Consider the following 20320-nt stretch of genomic DNA (forward strand, 5'->3'; position numbering starts at 1 on the left):
CGCCTTGAATGCTAGCATTCCATTCACAAAGCAAACCTGTGCGACCCCGCCGGGAGCATACACTGAAACCCCACAAGGCGCGGGGCAAAAATTGCTCTTTCAATGGAATTAGCAATTATATTCAATCATGCGCCAGAGAAGGAAACCGCAAGTGTATAGCTTAATTGCTCGAAAAAACATTGCTTTCTCACGGTGTTAGAACAAATTGTCACGTGAAGATTTCTTATATTCAATCATGCTCCAGAGAAGGAAGCCGCAAGTGTATCGCTTATGAAAGTCAACATAAGTCGGAAAATTACGTTCACACCCGCAAAGACATCCTCCGGTGAGCGGAATACCCGCTGCCACCTCAGACTTCTGACAGCCACAGCAGCTATGCACAAGCGAAGTCAACGATGTGCGTTATCGTGTAACGCATTATCCATTAAAATATAAGAATCGCTATGCGCTTAGTGCGCGCTATCTCCGATGAAAAAAAAAATCTCCGGCGAAAAACTAAAAATATTTTGGGGATCATTTCCATGCTGCTTTCAGACACACTGAACCGATGCTATGCACTTAAACTAAGGAGAAATGGGATACCATATCGCGGAAGAAGCACCGGATAACTTACGCTGGCAAAATAGAGGGGCATTCAAGTCAAACCGGGACTTTCTGTCTCCTGAGTGTACAAATGGCTTGCGCTACTTCTTTTTCGTCATTTTCACACGCGACAGGCCTCCGCGTTGGCGAACTTGGCTGGGAGTTGCTGTCACATTCCCCTTACAGTCCAGACCTCGCCCCCAGCGATTTCCATCCGTTCGGGCTACTGAAGGCGTTCTTTCGGGGCCGCCACTTCAGCTGCGACGACGAGGTCAAGAATGCGGTCCGATCGTGGCTGCTAGGCCCCGGTAAGGATTGCTACGCTGCTGGCATACAAGCCCTCGTGAAACGCTGGGACAAGGGGATTAGTGCAGCTGGAGATTACGTTGAACAATAAAACTAATTTCTCGCCTGTAAGTTCATTTTACTTGTGCGAAAAATGAAAAGTCCCGGTTTAACTTGAACACCCCTCATACGTACATCTCTTGGCTTGATGCCGACGGGAAGCAGTAAAATGACATGTCAACAAAGTCGGAGGAACCACAAAAATACGTTTTCTATGACGTGTGACCAGGACAAGGTGGCGGTTTTGCAAGAAGCACCCGCTTGAGGGTAGTTACAAAAATAGCGGATTTATGTCACCGCTGTGCCCTGGGACATGGAAGAAGGAAACACAAGGAGCGGCGGCTCTTTCTTCCAGACTAGTGTAGCCACCCTCTAGCGGTCGCTCGAGTCAAAATCGCCATTACATCCTGTCCACCACGTGATCCTCTCTAAAGTTTCGGTTTTGCAAGGCTTTGTTTCTCGCGCTGCTCTCCGTGTGATTTTGCTTTTTGGAAGTCATTTATTGTGAAAATGTGAGCACCATCGTAGAAACGACGTATGGTGATGTGTTCCTGTCCCGGCTGCGGCTATCGTTGAACGGAACGCAGCTCTCTCAGGGGAACACGTTTTATTTGTAAGTACACGACCGGACCGGTTGTTTTAGTCGCCTGTGTGTGTTCGAGTCATCTTGAATCGTTCATTTGGGACATGCCACTGTGCTGCAGATTCAATTCATATCCTCTGTTGTTGTACAAATGTGATTAATGCTGTTCTGGGTACAGCATTCTTTACCACTTAATCAAGAAACGTACATACGTTGGAAGTCACCGTTGCCACACGTGATGTTTCCGGTCCTACGTACTCCTTTTGCGTTCTGCACACTGTGACTGGTCTTCTAATAGAAGAGCAAACATTCGAACACACCGAAATAAAAGTGCAAGCACGCGGTCAATATAATTCTACCATCTAAACTGTGACACAACTACAGCTCGCGTCGTCTGCTTTGGTGGCGCCGTGCTGTCTGGAGGGTCACATGAGCAATCACGTGGTAGACAGGAGCATCCCAGAATGCAATACGAAGGCAGCTACGCTCGTCCCGATGGAAAACTGTCGGAGGGGCCGCTCCTGTGTTTCCTTCCTCCATGGCCTTGGACGTCACCGATAACTGTCGTTGCCAGCACGCTCTTGTGTTGGAAACATGTTAGGTATAATTTAAGTTTCAAGTTCTTTGAGAACAATGTCGATTTTCTAGAAAAAGAGAAAAAAAAACTCGCTTGCTTGTTTGAGCTACGGGCAACCGAACAGTGACAATTCTCAAAGGAGCTTGCTGCATGCTGCGTTCATTTTGACATTAATTGAACTGCAGTAGTGAACCCTCATCAGGTCGAAAACAAGAGAAAGAAAAGAAAAAATGGTGCTATACGGGAAGATCATTTTCAGAAAATGTGCAGCAACACGGCAGAGCTGTTCCCACGGTGGTGGTGGTGGCGGTGGTGGTGGTGGTGGGGGGGGGGGGGGGGTTGAATGCAGCCGCCCCGGGTGCCCTCGCTAGGCGCAGTTCCTGGGAGGTTAATTTCACAGTGTAAATTAGGAGTAAAAGGAGTAAGAATTTAGGATCGCGGCACTACGGACAATCGTTTCCTTTTCTCTGTTTACAGAGTTTCTGACGGCGGTGAGGGAGCGCTTCACATTACCGTGCTTCAGGTGGAAACTCGCCTCGGGGTAACTCTGCAAAACGGTAACAAGCAGGGGTCACCTGTGCGCGGAAAAAGATAATAATCGCAGGATGTCCGTGAAGAGGAGGAAGAAGAAACGGTCTAATACTCCGTAGAACGTTAAATTTCAACAGGCGAAGCGACTTAGATGTCCAAGCAGGTATTTGGGTTTCTTCGCTGTGCCCTTACATGATATCTGTATTCAGAAAGGTGCACCTGTCTCTCTTCGTTATCGTGCAGCGTAAGAAATCTGTAGGTGAATTATCACAAGGAAGCAACCTAAGCACAAGTTCCGTCAGCAACTGTCGACCAGTGAAGCCAACGAAGCGGGAACAGCCAGAAGATCGAATAACAGAGCAGGCGCAGAGGGAGTCTGCTGCCACGAAGATCCAACGTACCTGGCGCGTCTACAAGAAAAAGGTATTTGTGCAGTTAACGAAATGTCAAAGTTTATGGTTTGGGGTCTATGCAAACTACATACTTTGACGAAAAGCACTATACCACCGAATACAGCAGTGCATAAAATGCACTTAAAATATATTTGAGATACAGTTTTGCCCGTGGTACTGAGCGGTAAGAGATAAACTTGTTTGGCTCTACACTAGCAACGATACCACTGCAGGCAGTGGTTCGAAGGATACGTGTCCTTTATCTACAGATGTGTATGCGCCTGCTGCAGATCCTGAGGCAGCAATTGTCATGTATCAAGCACCACTACTGACCGAGAAGCCGTTTGCCGTTTACTACGTACAGACGAATCTCAACCCCTGTGTGCTCTTGAACGTGCTCAAAAGCCCCCACGGCACATGCATATCGATCATGCCTACGACCGCTAGGCTAGGTGGCGAGCAGCTGCTCTCGGAACTGGGAACAGCGAGCGGAGAACGGCGCCAGTATCTACACCGACGTTCGCTGTATCGTCGACATACACGGACGATGGAGACAAGCGAAATTTCCGCACGCGCTACGAGGCAATCGATTTTTTTTTCTTTTGCAGTCGCCACGGAGCTACATCGTCTTCTTCGCTTTGATCGGTTGGTCACTGCCGTCCGGGGTCGCCAGTCGTGCAAGGAACGACTGATTGGACGGGGCTCGAAAGCGGGCCTCCGGTGACCACTAAGCGACGTTTCTGTCGTTACTGGTGCCGTTTAGCTTTACACCACATCTCCTCTTTCCCATAAACTACTCAAAACCCGAAACGAGGATGTGGTTTAGAAACCCTTCCCCTTCGCTTCAAGGTCCCTGCCTTGCCCGTTACTCCAGCCACAAGACTTGAAGTTTGAACATCTATAGCTTATGACAGTTGCAGTTCACTAGAAGTCCTTCTGCCCACCCCCAGTGTCGGTTTGTACCAACCCAGGCGACACATGTGCGCTAGTATACGTCCAGAAATACGGTAACTTGAGACTTCAGGGATACCTTAATTTAAACGTCTAGAAGCTGTCCACAACCTTATACGTTATTTAGACATCTAAGAAGGGGTGGTCTACGAGACATGGGCGAGATATTTCGCAGTAGACGTCTACTGTTAGACATCTAAAAGCATGTCATGGGTTGACCACATTTACACTTGTTTCACAAATTTCTGCTGCGTTTTTCACAGGAGCTAAAACATAGCGTTGCCTCTGTGCTCTGCAAAAAATTATCGAAGTAGTTTTTCCTGCTGTCACGACAGAGCGACTACACAGCGTGTGCCTTGCGACCCTGAGGTTCAACGTAATTAAATTCAATTGTTATTTTATCTGATCCCATGAACAACCTAGTCTGATTAAAGTTAAAGAAGCGAAAGAAAATCCGACTTCGTGAGAGGGGTGCATTGCGCGTTGTCGCGTACGAAAAGGGAGACCGTTTCCGGCACCCATTCCGGGTACAGAGGGAGTGACGACATGGAGGAGGCAGAGAAGAGGGTGGAAAGGGCACGTAGCTGTCTTCCTCTCTCAGGCGCTGTCAGCTTGCTGGATGCGGTGGTGCAATGTGCCGTCCCGGGAGCGCTGTCTCGATTCCTATCATCACAAGTATCAAGTTCCTATTTACAAGTAATTAACATACGATTAGTGGACTCAAGTACCTCCACAAACGAATATCTAACAAAACTGAATTTTGTGTGTGTGTTGGAATTTAGCGTAGAGGCTGATACCCGCATTCACCAACTCACTTAAACCATTGGTTTAGTGACGTCGACTTTAAATCGATCACGTGAGACTTTCGTTCGCCAATCCTGGATCACCACCCCATGCCCTACAACCTGCTGCTGTGAAGCCAATGGCACCGCACATAGCAAGCTTCCTGCACGGCGCATGCGCATTTCACCAGAGTCTGCCAGAAGCGGTTGTGGCCGCTAGGCCTAATCCCCGGTTCACGAAGAATTTTTCACCAAATCTTGGGTAAGTTTTGATTGATATAGTTGCTAGAAGCGCTCAGGAGATGGAATTTATCGCAATGGGACGAATATTCCCTTCAAATATTCCATTTCGATCATCCACCCAAGCTACTTAGACCGGTGGTTTAACACCCATGTATTTGAATGGGACGTGTTTTAAACTAGGGGAGGGGCTAGTTTAATGTCGGCCTAAGGACGTTGTAACTGTGAACGTGTGCTGAAAAAACTACCATAGAGTGGTTGTGGTAGGTGATGTTTCACTAATTCGAAGTCCAACTGGTAAAAATTAAGCAGAATCGGTTTAAATGCGCGGTTAGTAAAGAAAAGTGGCGTAACGCTTGACCGGGATCACGAAATGCAGCAGTTGTTTTTAGAAGGCGCTATTGCAAGCTCTTGCATGGTAAATATAAAAGCACCGTCGAAGTGTGGTCAAAGAGAGTGACATCGACATGTGCCACTGGACAAAATCCAGATACCAATCCAATGGACCGACAGAGCGTGCGGATGGCCGAACTTAAATGTGAATCTTAAAAAACAAAGCGTAGTGCTGTCTGTGCTGGCGCTTATTATGAGTGTCATCTCCTGTGGTACACACTGTAAGCACCCCAGTCAATGTACAGTAAGAGCAATAACGTGCTAGATGGTTGTTGCGAGCCCCGATGGAGAAATTGATGGGCGTTATCCACTCGTATGTTTATTAACCATCCCAGTATCTATCATCTCTCTGCAGCGTGTCTTATCTCCAGAAACATTTAACCGGCCAATAGGACTGATCATACAGTGCATTAGCGTCTTGCGGCTGTTGTATGGATACTATCGAGGCATGGAAATATTGCATATTGTTGCACAACACTGAACACGAAATTTGAGCAGATCCTGCGTTCCCAGGTTATGAAAATACCGGAGCAAAACCGAACGAGGTCCCCATTTTCCCTGGATTCACATGTAACCATAGATGAAACTGAAATCAGTGTTTTACTTATTTCAGTATGCCACAGCAGAGGAGACCAATGAAAAACAGTTCCTCAGGTATTGTGTTACTACTGCTACATTGGAAAACATTCAAAAAGACAGCTGCTTACATCTATTTTGATTTATCGTCTGGTAACAGTAGATCTGCTTTTGTAGGGCTGCTTCTGCAAAAGACACTACACAGCAGTGTGCTAAAGGAGGCTGGAGACCTTTTGGAAGCACCATTACTTTTTAGGTTAACTATTACAAGGTACATACCCATAACCAATCACTGACAGTTTTTGTGCATTGTATAAGCATAGATATTCTGGAGACGTACCGTAGACAACGAGATTTGGTCGAGGCAGACCACACTTAGGGACGACACAAACATGTAAGCCTCATACGCCCGGAATCATCGAAATCATCATTGGCCGTGTATGAAAGAGAGTGAGTGAGAAAGATGTAAGAGAGAATGGAATAGCGTGGTTGGTTGTCCGTCCCCCCCCTACTTGCGGCACTCAATGGCAACTTTTCCCTGAGTTGTTGCATTTCGATATTCTGGAGATCCTTTCTAAAAAAATTCTCTGTTGTGGTCTCGTGGACTCATTTGTCACAACAACTTTGTATTCGTGAGATTTTTTGTTTATATTCGGACAATAAAGGCTATTACGTAGTTCCACAGGGATGACTTTTTTCATAGAGACATGCACTCTCCATACCCTGCTCAATTAGTTGGTGAGGTCACATGATAACATGAGTGGGCAATGGTGCACAAGGAAAAAAATCCTTGCTGCATTCCACATGCTGACTCCACTAATATATCTGAGGTGTACTGCAAAAGAGCTGAATTGCATAGGAATCAAGGGCAATGTGTACAGAAACTTTGAGCTCCCTTGCTCACATTGCACTGCACTGCAAGTTGAAAATTAGATCAACAGCAATTACTGCATATAACACCTTCCAGACAGATATAACAAAATGTAGGCTACAAGCTTATCAATAGATGGTATTGACAATTATAATGGTAGCCAGCTGGTACATGCAACATCAAAATGGAAATGTGGTTCTGCCATAACTCTAGCATGAGTGCATGGAAATGTTGTACATGACCACATGACCGTTGTCAACTACTTAAAAGAAAGTTAGCATGGGTACAGGCCTGTCCTGCCAGTGCAGCCGTTTGCATATACACTGAGCACACGAGAACGTGGAAGAGCACGGTCCCATGTTAACAGTAGCTATCGTTCTTCTACGTTATAGAGAGCTGCCGTATGGCTGCACAGTTAATTTCTGTGCACATGTGTTCAGTGTGGATATAGATGACAGTAGTAAAGCACTGTAAACATGTACCCATGTTACACTAGCTCTCCTTCTTTTATGTTGTTGATATCTATCATATGGCCACAGAGTTTATCCATGTACCCAAGTGTTGAGTGTGAATATAGCACTAAACAAAAAAACAGTGTCCCTGCTGTGTCTCCTGAAGCTCAAGGCTTTTCTTTCAAGCGAAAATGTATACATGCTGTTCTGCATCATTTCTGTGAGCAGGACCGTTGAAAATTGCTCGACGACACTGAAGCTTTACACTGGTGTGATTATTGCACTCTTTTTGTGTAGTCTCGTATCCTGTACAGGTAAATCTTAAGAATGGGAAAACACATTCCTATGGAATCATGCTACATGATTTATAATATACTCCCGCATCCACGTTGCAATCATGTTTCTATTTATCGCGAATGCCACAATGCCTCTAATTTGGTGTTGTGCCTGCCTTCAACATGTTCTGAATAGCTGAGTTCAAAAATAGTGAACCAAACCAATATCCACTTCTAATATGCATATGTGTAAGTGTAATACCTTACTGTACATTCAATTATGTTACGACTTGTTCCCCTTACACCAGCTCAGGTGCATGCTAACTGTCCACGGTTTTTCCCGTACGACATGTCCTGTACAATAACTACGCAGAATGGGTACTCCCATTTCACACCAGCTCTCCTCTGCCTTGACTCGCACTGCACTCCTAAAGCAGTGAGTGGAGGGTATACAGAATATGGGAATACTACGGTAACAAAGTTCGGATATAACTAAGAATGTGTCATCAGCGTCATGACAAATGATTTCAACATCTATGGATCTGTCACTCGAAAGAGTGCCTGAATGCTGTTGCAATACGCGACACCATGACATACATTTATCGCTGGAAAGCTTCTTCCACCTCATCGTCACCAGGAGAATATGTGGCATCTCATGCAAACTACTTTCACTGAATGACTGGCACCAAATGCCCGTGACATATGGTTGTATATGTGTCACACCTGGTTATTTTTTTTTTTTTTCAAGTAAGCAGTTCTTCAAAGCCGCATGTGAAGAAAATTTACTGCTACACAAATTTGTGACTGGCATTAGCTTAGGCTTATCGCATACCATGCCAACCCCAACACAACTGACCTTCATGAAACACACAAAAAACAAGTCTGTGCAAGAGCTTGCGTCAACCTTAGGTTCATAAATCATGTGGTTGTGTGTGTGGAATTTTTCATTTCTTTTTAACGGGAAATTCGCGCTACTTCTGCTTCTTTATAGAACCCCCCTCTCCTCCCACATTTTCTATTGCACCCTTAGGGGTGCATAAAGTTCAGTAAAGTGGAACGATATAATTACATGCTCATCTTGGGGGGGGGGGGGGGCGCCAACGTAATGCATTTGCCCGGAACCTGTGAAACTGTTGCTTTGGGTGCACCCCGTATGTCACCCCGTATGGGAATGCCTGGTTGAACAATAAGCGGCTTGTTCAACTTCGCAGCAAAACTAACCTTCATGAGACTGATATCAGCCCCGGTGTCCAAGAGTGCGACGTCTTCTCATCCGCACACTATGGCGTTCTTGTAGATCATTTTGCACCTCTCGTTCACCGTTGCCTGTACAACTGTCTTGAGGGCTGTCTGGAAAGTGCAGTTCCTCGATCCATGGCCTTCTTGGTTACATTTCGAGCAGCGTTGTGGTCTCTTAGGTTCGAGACTCGTGCTCGCATAATGCCCATATCCTTAACAATTGTAGCACTTTGTCTTGGACTTATCGTTGCCCGTTTTGCTTGTATACTGGCTGCAGCGTCGCTCGACGACGTTTTCACTACAGTCCCAGTAGACCCAGTCGTTTTAGCTGGCGCACTTGTACGGCAATTTGTGCTAGCTCGAATCTGACTTCCTTGTGCCCTTCGAAAAGCTGTATACCCTCCGATTACGCGAAGCAGATCATGGACAGTTTCATATTCCTTGTCTCTCCAGGAGTAACTCATTTTGGTGAGTGGAGCGTTCGAATTATCTAATTAATTGTGTCAATTACACTCAGCTTGAACTTGACGCAAAGTGGCTCTTTCTCCATGCACATACGAGGGGTGTTCAAGTCAAACCGGGACTTTTCATTTTTCGCACAAGTAAAATGAACTTACAGGCGAGAAATTAGTTTTATTTTTCAACGTAATCTCCAGCTGCACTAATGCACTTGTCCCAGCGTTTCACGAGGGCTTGGATGCCAGCAGCGTATAAATCCTTACCGGCGCGTACCAGTCATGATCGGACCGCATTCTTGACCTCGTCGTCGCAGCTGAAGTGGCGGCCCCCAGGGAATGCCTTCAGTCGCCCGAAGAGATGGAAATCGCTGGGAGCGAGGTCTGGACTGTAAGGGGGATGTACCAGCAACCCCCCGCCAAGTTCCTGTAAGCCGCTTGTCGTGAGATGCGCGGCATGCGGGCGTGTATTGTCCTGTAGGAGGAGGACTCCTTTGGTGAAAAAGGCCAGGCCGCTTTTGCTTCAGCGCCTTATGCACATCCCTGAGAACATGGCAGTGATGTGCACTATTGGTGGTGGTACCACTGGGCAGAAAGTCAACATGAACAACGCCAGCCTTGTCCCAGAAAACCGTGGCCATGACCTTACCCGCAGACGGGGTGCTTCGGAACATTTTGGGAGCTGGCGAGCCCGGATGCTTCCACTGTTTTGATGCGCGTTTAGACTCAAGAGTGAAATGGTGCACCCACGTTTCATCGCACGTGATGATCCGATCAAGGAACGGCTGTTTTTCAGTGTCGAAACCGTATCTTAGCTCTTGGGAGATTTCCAGTCTTCTCTGCCGGTCAAACACGGAGAGCTGCCTCGGTACCCAACGGGCACTAACTTCCCGAAACTGGAGATGTTCATGAATGATAGTGTTCAACGTTCCCACAGAAAGGTGCATCTTTCGAGCCAGTTCGAGACATGTTATGCGTCGGTCCTTGAGGATCAGGCGCTCCACAAGTTGGATGTTCTCAGGAACTCTGACACTGGGCTCGGAGCCGGCCCGGCAGGGATCGTCCTCCACTGATGTGCGGCCGTCTCGGAACCGTTTGCACCATTCAAACGCTTTGCTGCGGCTAAGGGCATCGTGGCCATACTGAGCCTGAAGTCTTCTGTGAATTTCAGATGACTTTACGTCTTCATTCACGAGAAACTTCGTGACAATTCGCTGTTCGATATGCGCGCTCACCTCAATGTCGGCCAACTTGTCCAGCCTGTGTCTTCTGTTTTGCACAAACTTTGGACCACCACATGGTGAACGCGGAGGCCTGTCGCATGTGAAAATGACGATAAAGAGGTAGCGCGAGCCATTTGTACACTCAGGAGACAGAAAGGTCCGGTTTGACTTGAGCACCCCTCGTATTTTAGTATGTCCTTGCCGTCCTGTTGCACTCGTTGCAACATTCGGCGTCATAGATCCGATTGACTCTCGGTGTGCACAAACGCAGATTCAAACGCAGTCTCAAACGCATCTCACGTTGTGCATCTACTTGCAATTGGGCAAGTGCTCGCGGTACCCTTCATTTTCGACAGAGCCACATTTAGTTTCAGCTCTTCGTTCCATCCCGCAAATGCCGCCGCTTGTTGGAATTCGGTTAACCATTCAACCATTTGCTCCAATAACATCGTCCGAACCGCAAAACTCCTGAATGGCACTAGATGGATCGTGGTGAACATACATAGCTCGAGGCACCCTGTCGGACGGTGTGTGGGAAAGGGTTGTAGACGAAGCAGAGTAACTTAAGTGATATTTGAAGAAAAGGGGGCCCCACCTGTGTTGGCAAATCCTTCTTGAGTCTCAGTTGAACGCGATACAAGAGGCACTGCAGCAGCATCCTCAGTGATGCCTCATTGTCCACCTAGTTGGTCAATCCCAGGTTCCAGTTCTCGCCGTTGGTCCAACCTTTGCCTAAGTTGGTCGGGTGATTGGTCCTCGTGACGACCCATATCCTGACTCTCGTCGACACAGTCATCCGCAGTGATGGACGCAAGTACGTCAGAATCGGTGCTGAGCGCTGGCACGGCACTCTTCTTGTTCTCGGCGGATGTGCTTGACGGTAGTGAAGTCTTCAGTGCGACGCGCTTTCGAAGCATTATGCACCGTTGCCAAGTCCTGTCACAAACTCACAATAAACTCAATATGCAAGAAGCAGTCTTATCCCACTTCTGAGTGCAGACAAATCTCTTGCTTGTCTAGATGCTCAAAATACACGACTACTTGGGAGCCTCTTTATGTCTCGACTGCTGCTCCTCTTTCGAGGATGTACATGATATTTGTCACGTGGCGCCACGCCACGAAACGTGGCGGTGTGGCGCTGTACTTTTCCTCTTCGGGCTAAAGTGCGCCGGTGATTGACTTGCTTTGCGTTCCCCCGGTTGAATAATTCATGAATAGGTGGCACCATCAAAGAACTTTGCAAAATGTATCTGTTCGCCTCCTTTACAATTTTATTAACATATTTATCCCGCAAAAGGTTTTCATTTAATGTGACGCACAGGTAATGGTAGTCATCTACAGTTTCGAGAATCATGTTATTTTACTTTTAATGAACAACATATCTATTTGAAGAAAAACAAAGCACTTACATTTAGTATTGCTCGATGCCATGTTCCACTTTTTATACCACGTTACAATTTTCATCAAATCGTTTTGAAGACTTTTAGTCACCTGCTCTTTCAATAGCCCTATAAATTACTCAGTCGTCTGCAAATAGTTTCACAGTCGAATTAACAGTATTCGCGAGGTCATTAATAGGAATTACAAACGGCCCCATATGTGACGGCAGTAGAGGGTGAACTAGCACAGTTCATTACAACGCATTGCTTTCTGTCGGTCAAATCTTTCAGCAAGAGGAGAATTGCCGAACCTCATTAAAAAAAAATATTTTGTCCAGCAAGAGATTGTGATCAGCAGCATCAAACGCTTTTCTCAAACTGAGAAAAACAGTCTGTGCAAATTTGATTACAAAGTTTGATGTCAGATCACAAAAAAACAAATGGGCTGCGCAGCACCTTAATTTTTACGGAAGCCATGCTGGACGGGGAAAGAAAGTTATTGACTTATAAATGCCACGTAACATCAGAATAAATAGTTCCATAATTTTCCCACAGATACTTCAAGGGAAACAGGTCTGTAGTCAACCTACTTTTTATCGCCCGATTTTTATATTGCTAAACATTGTCGAACTTCCACTCCGCCCGGACTCGCCCAGATCAAATGATCGCTTAAAGGGACAGTCTGTACCCCAGATGCAGAATATTTCGTTTATATTCGTTCCGAGCATTTTTAGTGCAATTTTAAAGTTAACATCTTTTGCCCGCGACTGAAAGCCGCACCTCGAACAATCGTTACTTCACGAGCGTTCTCTTCCGGTCATTGCGCTACCTGCCGTCTGCTCGGCTCCTCTCAGCGAGCTGTGTGTTGCGCTTTATGCGTCGCCGTTCCTGGCTCCCGTACTTTCAATACGCATCGCGTTCCTGCTTTTTATTAACAGTGACTGGTTACTGCGTGTATCACGCTGTTGTTGAGCGATAATGAGACATAGGTGGAGGTAGGAAACATAGGTAGGACTTAGTGCACTGTGAGAACAAGAAAGAAAACGCAACGTGCGTTCAATGCTCGGTGCAGTTCTAATGTCTTTTGAAGAGACAAGTAGGTGTTATTAAGTGCCGATCACGCTCTCGTCACATATTTGGCTACGCAGCATAAACATTTGTCAGGTGCGCCTGTCGGAGTTACAGCACCACCACCTGCATAACAAATGTCACACGCTACAAAGTTCGGAATAACATACCTGATTAAACCAAATTGCCACTTCCAGCTAGGTCAAGTCTCACCTAAAATCTTACTTTGCGCCTCAACAAAGGGCCGCTACGACAGGGGATGAATTGTTCGTCCACACAGGCAACGGATCTGCTACAAAGGGTCATTCGTCCCGCAAGTAAACTGGTGTAATACAAGCCGTCGTCACGGTCAGAGAAAACATTTCATGGCACCACACCGCCCATGGCGGTGGCTTTGGACGCGCCGATTGTTATTGTGTCGTCTTGCAGAATGGTGACTCGGGAACAACAGTAACGTCGGGAACAGTGGTGACGTCACGCAAAAACCGAAACCGGATATGGGTTAGCTGTACGATTTAATTGGTACTATGCATGTGATACTGTACTGTCGTGTCAAACACAGAGTATTTTGAGGCACTACAACTACAAAACACTGATTTAAAATAGCCATTCAGGATAAAACATTTTGCAACGTCATCCGTTATAAAGCGGTTTTCAGAATTATCAACAGTAATACCCGTGCATACCTTGTTTGGTAGACTTTAGTCCCCCAGTTCTTTCTAATCATGTTCCGACCTAGCAAGTTTTCGAAAAGAAGCCCGTATTTCCCCTCGGATGGCATGACAAAGACGTCTAGACAGGCTCTTGATTTTTTCATAGTTCACCAACGTACAGTGCTGGACAAAAGTTCACTGAAAACGCGTATTCCTTCCTCAGAGTGATACTTTAGCAGCGAATGGTACCGTAGGGACTTGCGAACAGGTGACTAGGTTACCTAGGCCCACATCTGTAAGTCCGTAAGCGCTGCTAGCGTGTCACTCTAAGGAAGGAATGAGCGTGTTCCGTTAACTTTTGTTCAGCACTGTGTTGTTTGCACCAAGTGAATCTCTTTGTTTGATATTTTATTTTAAAATACTTGTCACATGTACTTAATTGCTTAATGTTGACTGACGGCACATAACAACAAACATAGCTATCATGTCTTTAAGTTCGCTCCACAAATCGTCAACTCGTACCAAACCGCTCAGGAATTCGAACGCTGAAAAGTTATGCTACAAGCCATGTATTAATTGCTGAAAAATCCGCCTTACCACGCATAAAAACTTCTCGCCTGCCCATTGAACATTTCTGTCATTATAAGGAACCTTTAAATCGACATTTACAGGGACGATCAGAAATACTGGGTTCAATCGAAGCATCAGAAATGACTTCACTTTGGTTACACACCAACAAATCTGTATTATGACCACGGGTTGGAAATAAAACATGTTGCTTATAACAATAGTCTGAAAAGATATCGTCAAAAGCTCGATACACTGACGAATTGCATTGAGACGAATTCGCCCTTTCCAATGGTAATCAGGAAGGTTGAAGTCGCCGGATATTAAAATAGTGCCATTGTGTATTAGTGAACGGTGTGCTAGACTCGTCGCATCTTGAAACCAGAAAAAAGTTCAACAGGTAGGAAAGAAGACAACCATTGGATGCTTTCCGTGGCCCACGTGAGCATGCCTGCTGTCAATCAAACCTCAGGTCAAGGTTACCAAGACGCACGTCTTTTGAAATATTTTCGTAACGTACAAAATGACCGTTTGGGTGCTCGGGAGGATAGTACCTCTGCAGATTTCGACAATGTAAACAGTTCTGGAGATACAGGAAAAGACAGACGTTGGATCGTTTCCTTGGCCCACGTGATGGCGTGTTTGCCTATATGAAACCAGAGTTCAAGGAAACAGAAAATGCGTATTTTTGCTGAAGTTCCGTGACGTCAGAATGACGTTCGCGCCATTTTCTTTACCGGGAAAATTTCAAGGATAGATTGTGGAGAACTTTGAGGTTGCGTTAGAAAGATGACGCCCACTATTATTGCCGCTTTTACTGCTGCGCCGCCGACGCCACGTTTATCATAAGCATGAAGACGCGTTTGAAATGCCCAACAAGGATTTTTGGTGGTGTTACGGACTGTCGAAGGACATTGTTCGTTGACTGTGCGGCCACCAGCGCAACGCCGAGGATTTGCGCTTGATCGCTTCACGTGACAGAGTATGATATAATTGCGCATAAGGTTGTTGTGTTCTATGTATGACACTGTACCTCATGGTTGCCGGTTCCGTGATGGTCTCTCGTATTCGTGTGGTATCCTTACATACAAAAATAAGGTTTTCCTTGAGACACGCAGAAATACAACAGCTTTACTTCTACTTGAAAGCTGCAGCTTAAAGATGAAATGGATACAATAGAGTCATGGACACTGTACGTGCAGGGCGTTGCAAAGCGTCGGCGCTCTTTTATGCAGCGGAGCAGCACGTCGAAATCATCGCCTGCAAGTGCACGTACCCAGTGTTTTCCGGGCATGCGAATTTTCGGCAATTTTTACCATAAAGTGTTGGTATCGTCGCAGTGAGTGCACTTCTCTGTTCACGTATGCTCAATTTTACATAAATTTCCTTTGGGTCATTTTGAAAAAGACACAGATAGAAAGAAATGCAGTTTTATAACCGAAACAAATTGTCGCGTTCGCCGATCACGAATTGACGTACAACACATTTGCGGATATACCGGATGTTTCATGTAACATGTCACAAGATACAAGTTTAAAATCTACTTTGCGACGTCACCGGTGTTTGTCATCGACAAACTTTTGCCATGACTTGCAAGCACTTTGATCGATTGTTAGTCGCGAGATACAGCATTTTCTGAAGTGAACTCCGAAATGTGCAGAGTTAACGCTACGTGTTTTTTTCTTCTTGCCGAAGCAGAAAGCACATGTTACCCCCAATTTCAATACAAAAAACATTTCCATACTGCAATGATAAAGTTGGCGGTCGCGCTAAAGGGGCAGTCACACCGCCGCGACAAAGACAAGACACTCAACAAAAACAAGTGTTTTTGTCGCACCCGTCGCCATGTCACATTGCTCTTTACAAAGACACCGACAAACGACAGCACGAAACGCCAGTGTCTTTCGTAGACGTCTTGTCTTATGTTCCTGTTTCGGTTTCCTGTCACACCAAAAGACTCTCCTGAAAGGCGCACATGACCGGCATCGCCGTCGCGCGCCTGCCTTCGCACTTCTCGTTGGACCGGCGGCCTTAAGTTCGTCCATTTCACCTTGACGGCAGAAGCTGTTGGTAAAAATGACATACCGATCAAATTGTTGTACTTATCAGGCCAACGTCAAAGTAAAAACAATTGGCACTAGTTGGTTGTCTCTGCATTATTTATAATTATTTGCTTTTGCAAAGACCTGAAAAAAACACCCATTTTACATGTGGTTTATTATTGAGGTTCAAAAGACAATCTTGAACTGCAAAAATTTGCAGTTCTTTAGAATAAAATGGTATAGGTATATGCGCATAGTATGTATGTCCATTCCATTGCAACAAACTAGCAAATGGCGGGACAAAGTAACTTTTCATGCGTTCAGATGAAAAACGTGTTTCAGTGTCGATGTCAACGCACATCCAAATTGCCAGAAATTTGCAAATTCGCATCAGGTTTGCCGACGAAAATTCGGTCACCCGCCAAAACAGCAAAAACACGTCTTGCAACATGTTTTGTTGATGTTTTTGCCGAGAAAGTATGTCAGACTGCCACAACATGTGTCTTGCTATGACGTTGGTGGCGCTGTCTCGCCAATGTGACATTCTCGTCGACAAAACGCGAAACACCGACAGCGTCCTCGGCGCCTGTCTCGTCGATGTCTTGTCGTTGTTCGGTGTTTTGTTTTACGGTGTGACATGCCCTTAAGTACCCCGTCAAGCAATGCCATAAGCTGAGGAAAGAAACGATAATTCTCCCCTGTTGTTCCCTGCCCTCTTCCATGCTGCTTCTGACAGCAGCAGCAAGGTTGAAACGCAACAGCTAAGGCGGGGTCCCGTAGCCTCGATTTGAGCACCAGCAGCAGAGCAACAGCAGCGGAGCAGCAGAGCTGCAGCGACACGAGCGGTCCCATAGCACTGGGCGAGAGCAGCAGCGCTGCCGAGCTGCAGAAATTCCCTCCTGCTCTCGTATTCGAATTTTTGGTTGCTGTGCTGCCCTGTTGCTCTGCAGCCTGAGCAGCCGGTCTCGAAAGCCAATCACGAGGCTGGTTGGTATTGTTTTCGTTCGACCATAGCCTCCTATATACTGATCATGCCTGCCCGCTGAGCGCGAAACGGCCGTCCACCGCACTACGTGGGGGCGCCAGTTTCTCAGGATACACGGGCCCCTTCATAAAGCAGAGCTGCGACAACTTCGTCGGTAACTCAGTCGTTGCCATTGATCGCACTCTCCCAGTTCCCTCCGTCGCCAACCTGGTCAACTTTACGCTTTGCGCATCGCTTCCACAGCGGAACGGCAGCCGCGCAAGGGTGGTTTAGAGGCCTTTCTGGGCCGCCACAGCTGTGCTGTGCTTTCAAGCGTATTTGCAGTTCCCTATTAAGCGTGTAGGCCAGGTTTGACATAAACGTTTCGAGGTTTTGGACTACCACTCAGCTGTAGCGTGTCAAAGCCATTAAATTATTTCGCTCCTCGTGTATGATAATACGGCAATCACGCATCAGAAATTGCAGCTTACTGGACATTCGGGTGTGGAGAATTCTCTACGGCTTTCCACCAAGGTGGCTGAAGCTATGTGAACTCTGAAACAGACCGCCAACGCAGTTGCGTTCTGGCTTTTTTTTCTCGTCTTTTTATATTGCTTCATGGAACTTTTCCAACTCTCCCTTCCAACTGTTTATTTTTGTGGCTTGTACAGACATGTAAGTATATATGTGGGATGCTGGGAAAACCATGACTTGGGTGTTTCACCCACGGTCACCCGTACGCACCCTGTCTGGGCTGTCAGCACAGCCAGAGCGAAGGAAACTTCTGCGACTATGACATTGCTTCCAACGACCGGACGTGTGACAGTAGCTGTGCCCTTCGCCTACTTTGTGGCAGTATCCATCGTGACAATTGCTCATGTCTCAAGTGCATTGGCGCGTTATTCCACGTCCGTGCGCGTTAATCCGCGGAACGGACAGGGCGTAGCCTCACGGCACAGTGCTTGTAAGCTTTTACAGTGCGTGCTGTGCATTGCGCAGAGACGACTGTCCCTCACGCGAAACTCTGCGCCAAAAGCAAACGGCTGAGAGAGAAAGAGAGATAGAGAGAGATTAGATGTGAGGCACACCCGAAAAAGGTCCGTCATCTGCATATGGAAGCGAAGGTTGATTAAGATTATATACGAGGGAGGCGAGATGGCGGTAGGACTCTACGCAAACGGACAAACAAATACACGCCTTAATTTGGGCACACCAGAAATAAGCGAGTTCAAGCAAAACCCGCATTCTTTCCCAATTTCCCGAATTCAAGCTCGATTTTAATTATTGTTGTTGTTGTCGAATACTTTAGTTGAGTTGGAAGGAACGTTGGTTGATTGGCCGTTTTCTTGTTGTACGCGCTTAAGTTGAAACCCCTAGTCATTGTATTACAATCGTCCTAGAGATCGTTCTGTAGTTATCCCCATCCCACCCCATCTCCCACGTCCTTAAATCCATCATATCAATTTCATGTTCACCTGTTGTCGTAGCACACTTTACTTTAAAACAAAGGTTTGTTTGTGCAAGCCGTGTCCCCGTTACGTCTGCTTTGTCACGAGTGGTCACCGGCCATCCCAAACGTTTTCGGGTGTCTCTAGGACTGGGAGAAGCACACAAATGTAATGAGAATAGCACGGGAGGTTACAGACATAATTGAACGTGTGGCAGGCAATGCCATGTATCAGAAACCCGTATCCAATGAGACTACGTGAGAGAACTGATGTTCTGAGGCTGGAACAGCATAGAAGGACAAATACATACAAGGCCTCAAATTGCTCAGTGACTTTCATCTTTCATCGTTAATGAGAGTACCTTTAGACATTCTTGCGCGGTTACCTAAAAACAACGGTTTTCAGGCGCGAGACAATGGCGCACATTTCAACGCAGAGTAGCAGACGACAAAGCGCTCACGCATTACATCGTAACAGCAAGCGCCGTTCTCCAGGGAGCACACACATCGGTATGACCATCACGATCCTGGGAAACTGGCGGCTCCAAAACGAACGGTCCCTCCGCGTGTGTTTCGCACTCAGTGGGCAGACATAATCAGTATATAGGAGGCTATGGTTCGACGGTGTTTAGGGTTAGCAGGGCGGTGAGTGACGGCAGAAGGTTTGTGTCTAGTTGTTCTGTGATTTCTTTCTGAAGACCTGGATACGCTTGTGATTGCCAGTAGTTTGGAGCGAGTGTTCAATCATCGGGACTGCGTGAAGTGCGCTTTCAGGACATAATTCAGTTCATAAAGTATAAAGTGTTCGACCAGACCTACGTGATACATATGTTTGTACCAGTTGTAGCTACATGTTCGCTTGTTTTCTGGAAAGTACTTCAAAACTCGTGACCTGATAACGTACAAGCAAATTACTTTCACGTCCATGCCGTGTGAAAACCATACTGACTACATTTCTTGTGGTCCGTATTCCAAGCCCTTGCTAGGTGGCTGTAAATGAAACTGACCCTTGAAAAGGGTTAGATGAAGATAGACATCGTTCAGACAAAAAAAAAGGCAATATTTATATAACAAAATCCCGTAAAATAATCTCGTAATCTCGTAAGTCCCGTAATAATAGAGCTTTGTGCACTGTCTCTCTTAGTGGTGCATCTCCGTTTGGAACATTGTTTCTGTAATTGCTTTTAAAAAGGAGCTGACCAAGCGGATAACCAAGTACGACACAGCAGATTTCAGAGCAAAACCAATGTGCTCCTTCTGGTGTGCCGTTGCCTTTTTGATCATAAACAAAACGGCATCACATGCTATGAAATCATCAAATCATCAGAGAAAGTCTGGTTTTCTGTGTCACCAAGAAAGGGCTCTTCCTCTTTCTTTGTGTGAACAGTCAGCCCCACATAACTTCCGTCTGAAAAAGTATGTATTCGTTCACTTTCTGTTGGGTTTCTGGTACCAAACAGCTACATGTGCGAGTATCAAAGTACATCCCATATTTTACTGAAGGTACACAAAAATGTGTCTAGTCACAGGTGCTCAAATGCTTTTTTGTTCAATTACTGAACAGGACCAGCAACTAAGCAGAGAGTTCTGTAGTAAGATCATGCATCGCCACTCCATGCGCTGCACAAACACCCATATAGGGATCCGCTACGTAACTGCGTAACACGCCGCATCAAAACACTGCTGTAACTTCGGGCAAGTAGTTGAGTATCCACATGTATAAAAGCGACAGA

General features: G+C 46.2%; 1 long non-coding RNA gene across 1 annotated transcript in view; it reads left to right on the forward strand.

The window, feature by feature from the left end:
- The first annotated feature begins 2705 nt into the window (after positions 1–2705).
- Positions 2706–20320, forward strand: part of LOC135393128 (uncharacterized) — a 53644-nt gene continuing 36029 nt past the window's right edge. The window contains exons 1-2 of the long non-coding RNA XR_010422471.1: positions 2706–2781; positions 2862–3041. This is a non-coding gene — a long non-coding RNA (uncharacterized LOC135393128). The remainder of the gene's footprint in view (positions 2782–2861; positions 3042–20320) is intronic.

This window comes from Ornithodoros turicata, chromosome 4, assembly GCF_037126465.1.
Source record: "Ornithodoros turicata isolate Travis chromosome 4, ASM3712646v1, whole genome shotgun sequence".
Classification (NCBI taxonomy): domain Eukaryota; kingdom Metazoa; phylum Arthropoda; class Arachnida; order Ixodida; family Argasidae; genus Ornithodoros; species Ornithodoros turicata.